Genomic DNA, 6642 nt, shown 5'->3' with positions numbered 1-6642 from the left:
TCAGCAGAACCTCCCTCAGTGAGGTTGTAGAAACTTCGGTCCCCATTGTAGGGAATGGGCTGACCTTGTTCCTGACTCCATCTAGTCAAGTTAGTGGCCCATAGAGGTGTGGGTCCATGAAATGCGGGAAGGGGGTTCAGGTTTGGGTTTTGAGCGGCTGGGGGTAGGTTGTTGACTTCAGGCTCCGAGTCAGAACCATCAGAAAAACCCTCAGCATGGTGATCATCCAAAGGGATTTGGTGATCATTTTCTGGTTCTACCTCTAGCCAACCAACATTGCCTTGGTTTGGGAAGTACGGATCGCCATGGTTAAATCCAACCATTTTAATCTACGCGAGAAAAGGGATATAAGAAATAGCTAAATAGACGAACTGACTAAGATAATTACAGTAAGACCAAATACCCCTATGGTATTTCTTTATGGTTGTGTTGGTAAGTTTTTAGACTTGTTGCCATATCACAACCATTCTTGGGCATATGCTAATCACTCCTCGGACCAGCATAGTTGATCAGGCTATGTCATTCCCAAGACTGACCATATATCCCCAGGCTTACTTGTGATATTCAACAATTGTAATACTTTTGTTCTTGTCATTGTGACACGGGTTTTAGTATGAATGTAGGCACGTATACTTTGTTAAATATTTTATTATTTAAAAGTATAACTCTTAGACAGAGTGTTTTAATCCCTATGTATTCATAGTTAGTATATCTTTTATGGGTTGATATACTTTATTCACTATAAACAATACGCTGATACCAATCTGTCACACCCCAAAACCACGAACGGCGGAAACGTTCAGGGGTGGAGGACGTCTTGTACAGTATCACAACAGTGTAAAATAGTAAACAAGCAACAACATCATCCATTGCATTATAAGTAAAGTTTTAATACATGTGTGTTCTTTCATTGTAATAAGACACCAAAAATATACAATCAAAATAAAAGACGAGACTTGTCTGCTCCGTCTTCTCAAAACCTGGCCACCGTACCTGTCTACTTATGACCTGAGAATACAAGTTATTTTCATAGAGAGTATCAGCTTTAAATCTGTTGAATTCATAAGTATTTAAGTGTCATTTTCTTGCTTACTAAAAGTTGTTTTAAAAGTCATGTAAACCTTTAAATGAAAATGTTGATGTAAGTAGGAAAAGCCCTAGAAAATCCCTTATTTTCTATTAGTTTGAGATGTAGTCTTCTACCAAGACCCGAATGTTTTGTAAGTAAAATGATAGTTTTTCCTTCTATTGACTAGTACTAAAGTACTTAGTCTAACTCATCTTTTATGTGAACATATCACAAAATAAAGTAAACAGGAAAATATACTCGTGTAAGTGTTGTCACTGGGTACTAGGACTAACACAACATCGCAATAAGCGAAATAGATAACCTAATGAACATCCGAAGATTGTCCATAAAAAGTATTAATGTAAGTATTATCACTGGGTACTAGGAGTAACACAACATCGCAATAAGCGAAAGGTATAACCTAATGAACATCCGAAGATTGTCCACTTGTCCTCTGTAGCAGCAGCAGGTGGGTGGAGGGGTTAGCCCCTGATATCGATCTACCTAATATAAATAGTAACCTTATACCTCCGTAGATGGTCATCGACCACTGGTGCTAATCAGTGGGGTTCGGAATGGTTAGTCCCGCCGAGATATCCCATTGAACCGGGATAGGAAAGATAATTTACACAGAAAGTACTAATAAATCATCCTCGTACTTCTAAGTACAAGTATCCAGGTAAGTGAATACAGGATAATGCACCTATGTAACAGTGTTCATGTATGGTATTCATGTCAGTGTGTTCATGTAACAGGTAAGTATATGTAAACATATTCATGTATAAGGTAAGCATATGTATATGTACTCATGTATCAGGTAATGTACTGGTGTAGACTCATGAATGAACTGACTCTTGTGTGATTCCTTGTAATAGGAATAATGTTTGATATCTTCAAATTATCCCTATGCTAATTTACCGAAAGGTAATTGATTGTTCAAGTAGGTTTATACACTCTTACTACTCAAGGGTGTGGGAAACTAAATGAAAGATGTAAACTATAACATCAATACGTATATAAGAATATAAGTGTATATGCATAGCTTAGTTCAAGAATATAAATAGTAACCTTAGACATCCGTAGATGGTCATCGACCATTGGTGCTAATTAGTGGGGTTCGGAATGGTTAGTCCCGCCGAGATATCCCATTGGACCGGGATAGGAAAGATAATTTACACAGAAAGTACTAATAAATCATCCTCGTAGTTCTAAGTACAAGTATCTAGGTAAGTGAATACAGGATAATGCACCTATGTAACAGTGTTCATGTATGGTATTCATGTAAGTGTGTTCATGTAACAGGTAAGTATATGTAAACATATTCATATATCAGGTAAGCATATGTATATGTACTCATGTATCAGGTAATGTACTGGTGTAGACTTATGAATGAACTGACTCTTGTGTGATTCCTTGTAATAGGAATAATGTTTGATATCTTCAAATTATCCCTATGATAATTTACTGAAAGGTAATTGATTGTTCAAGTAGGTTTATACACTCTTACTACTCAAGGGTGTGGGAAACTAAATGAAAGATGTAAACTATAACATCAATACGTATATAAGATTATAAGTGTATACGCATAGCTTAGTTCAAGAATGTAAAATGGTTTTGTAAGACATCTAAGGGTTTTGAACAAATAAAAAGTGACTTGATGTCATTTTGATAAACATTTCAAAAGTAATACTTTTGATAACAAAGTATTTTAAAGGTAGAAAACCATTTCATGCATCACATTTTGTAGTACGTGAAATCTGTTAAATGAAAACACAGTTATGAAATCCATAAAGATGATTTAATAACATGCTGTTTTCTACTTGTATCCCCCCCCCCCCCCCATTAAAGCATTTAAAATCATTTAAAACATTGATTAGGGGTATGAAGTCACCTGTAGATGGTGGTTTGGATGAACTGGACGGTGTAGGATTGTTAGGTGTCAAGTGAGGACTTGTACACACACTACGATCCTAATGAACATATAATCACACATATATGCACTTAATTAGTCTTAAATTACTAATTGATAATGTTAAGACATACTAGAACATAATAAACACTTTATATAAGTGTTTTAAGCCCTAAGGATTGCATCTAAGCTATTATGGGACAAGGTACTTGGGTTTAGGGTTCCAAAGGACCCCATATATGAGTTTACTCTCCATATAGCATCACACATGGAGTTTACGATTGTAAACTCTTGATTTTATGGCCGTGAACTCCCAATCTTGGTGATATTTTGTGTTTTGAAGTCCCAAATGATCCCTAGAATTATTCCAACTTGGTGGTTTAATTCTTGGAAGGGTTTAAGGCATAGAAACACCCCTTTGAGGAGTTTACGGCCTTAAGGCCATTTCCTTTAGAGGTTGCGGCCGTAAACTCTTAAGGATGGGTGTTTTTGATGCTTTCAAGTCTCATACACATGTAGTATAGGTCTTAAACTTTTATCCCAAGCATATGAAGGCCTTAGGCACACTTTGGTGCCCTTCTTTGATGTTCACGGCCCAAGAACCTTATTAGGGTCGTGAACTCACTTTGAGGGGTGATTTTGATGTGTTTTGGTCCTTCATTCCCATCCGAACTCAAACGGGGATTGATATTTTGTTGGAAAAATCCAAGAATCCGGATTGAATTCTCGTGTCGTAAGAAAACAAATAATAATCTGGGAAGAATAAATTTTTTTTATTTAACTTGTTGATTCATATTTATTTTGAAGTGGAAACAATTTCTAGTAAATGTCTAAGGCTTTAGGTGCCTTAAAAGCACCCTTTTGTCCATGATTTTGGAGTTCACGGTCCAAGATCTTCTTGGGCCGTGAACACCCAAAACTTGATGATTCTTGGTTGTTTTCATGTCCCTAACACACATATATATGAGTCCAAGGTAGTATCATATCACAAGGGAAGGTCTAGGCATTGTTTCGGGAGTTTACCGCCCAAGAACACCTTGGGGAGTAAACTCCTAAATCTAGTGATTTAGCCATCTAAATCATGTTATAAACACATAATAAGATTTCTAACACTACTAGAAAGAGTTACTCACGTTTTGGTATAAAAACCCGAAGATCCGTGAGAGAGAAAATGGCTTTTCTCTAGTTGGAAATGCGAATAATGAATGAATTTGGTTCAGAATTCTATTTATAGTCCTGAGATATTTTTGGCAGAAGATATTTTTATTCTAGAAATGCTTTCTAATATAACAGAGTGTTGGAATAAAAGTGTTGCACTAAACTCTAGTGCATCCACTCTCCTGATATCTCCTGAAGTGTAAACCCTGAATTACTCAAACTTACACGAAAAAGTCTGAAAATTAACTGTGACTGCTATAACTTCTATTGAAGTGATATTGTTTGTACAGAATGGAAATTTCGGGTTGTCACATTTTCTCAGCTCAGGCACAAAGGAATCATAATCTCCAGACAAACATTCCTCAAAAGATATTCCTTTTCTGCGAGAAGAATGAGTTGGACTTAATTGATGGGCCATATGCATAGCTAGTCTCTCAGAGGCAGCATCATGATCTAGCCTTGGAGGGGATGATCCTTGGCAGTAGATGAACCACCACCTTCATGGATTGAGCTGGGACCTTCTTGAGTGGGTACAAATGAGGAAGGGTCAAATGTTGTAGATGGAGGAGTCACGGTAGTTTGAGTCTGGTCAGGAAAAAGTACTCCCCGCCTTGGATCATTTTTGCGTCTCTTCAAAGGAGGCTGGGAGGTCAGAGTTGTCTTGGAATCACTTACAATGGCCTCGGATGTCGAAACAACATTGTTAAGGGGAGGAATCCCTGATGATGTGTCCATATGAATTGATGAATCAGCCATCTGAACGGTAGACGGAGGCACGGTCTCTTGAACATCAACTTTCTCCCTTATCTCCGGTGTTTGATTAGCACCATCATTGATACAGTCAAAGAAGTCATCAAGGTCTTCATTTGACAAAAGATTCTCATTTACACCATAATTCACCGCTACATCGTCTCGGTCGTAACCGGATAGGTCAAGATCCTCATAATCATCATCTTCTCCTCCTTCACTGAAATCACTTTGAACTGCCACATTCGTAAGATCATGCTCATCAGCAATAATGGTAGATGGAGCAACATCTTCATTCTCATGGTCTGAAACGGTGATGACATCATCATTTACATTTGCATGATCTGATGATGCTTGATCTGTAGATTCTTGTTCCAGGGACCCATGAGATTTTGATGAGTTGGCCAGTTCCATAAACTTTCCAAATTTCACGAGTGGATACTTTCCCTGAAACATGATTTTCCCTTTTCGATTTTGCTTGATGAGGCTTATAGTGTTGGGACCAAATGCTTTCATATCCAGTATCTTTCCTGTATTGACCATCTCGCGATATTGCTTGTTAATAAAGATTTGAATGAATCTTGGGTATAGCAGGAATTGATTTTTTTGGCTTCTTGCTGTCATTTGTATTCATCTCCTCCAAAATGAACTTTGAAAAATTGAAGTCAATCGCCGCAGCCAGTGCAACAATTGCCTAAGTATTCCTTGAAGAGATCTCATCTGAGCCACCCTTCCTTCCAGAAATGCAGTTAACGAACACGTGAGCTAGAAATTGTTGGATTAACGTCTAAGTTCATAGCTATAATTGGTAAGACTTGACCCGACCAGGCATGGTCCATTTGGGTTGCATGGCATCATGCATTTGGATAGACTATAATGAGAGAAATAACACTTAAGGTTGGTTAATATATTATAAGTTCTAATATATTAATAAGATTATTTAATTAGTATTGATCAAGAATTAATTTGGAATTAATTAAGTGATCAAAAGGAGACTAATTAAATATATGGGTTGTTTGTGTAAATCATTCATTTTTATATATGTGGGCTTGTGATCCAAGATTCCTTATGTTGGATTAAGTCCATGGGGTGACCCATGGATAATCCATGGAGCATAAGGAATGGGTAAAGTTATGATTTACATGGTGTAACCCTAATAGCCACCATATAAAAGAATCCCATGGATTAAGAAATCGTGCACTAGAGTGTGTGAATATGAGGGCTAGACGATTTCTAGGAGTGTTCCATTTCTCTCAAGTCATTCCATGTGCATTTAGTGTTGTGTGAACCATTTGAGGTGTCACACTTGGGGCACTAGGCACTCAAGCTTCATGAACACGAGCTACATCAAACAAAGGTATGTATTCTATCCATTTGATTACCTAAGTATCAATGATTGTATGCTAGATAGGGTAATACCTTGGATATTCATATTTGTATGTATAATAGAGAAAACATAGATCCAAGGTATTTAGGGTTGCATGTACACTTAGGAGTGTTAGAATGCTCAAAACCCATCAGTGGTATCAGAGCCTAGGGTTGATTTCTTGTTATACTTGCAAATTTAGTTGAAAAATCAAGTTTTGTTGATGTTTGGACAACGGACTCGGCGAGTCCATCAGGTGACTCAACGAGTCCATGCCTAAAAAGTGATCAAAACGATCCAACTCGCCGAGTTGGTTCATGCACTTGACAAGTTGGACCCCCAAACAGCATATATTCCACTGTTTTGGCTAGAATTGGACTAGGAACATTACCC

Source organism: Lactuca serriola, chromosome 5, assembly GCF_051521515.1.
Source record: "Lactuca serriola cultivar US96UC23 chromosome 5, Lser_US96UC23_V15, whole genome shotgun sequence".
In the NCBI taxonomy this organism is placed as follows: domain Eukaryota; kingdom Viridiplantae; phylum Streptophyta; class Magnoliopsida; order Asterales; family Asteraceae; genus Lactuca; species Lactuca serriola.
Note: the sequence above shows the minus strand (reverse complement) of the source record.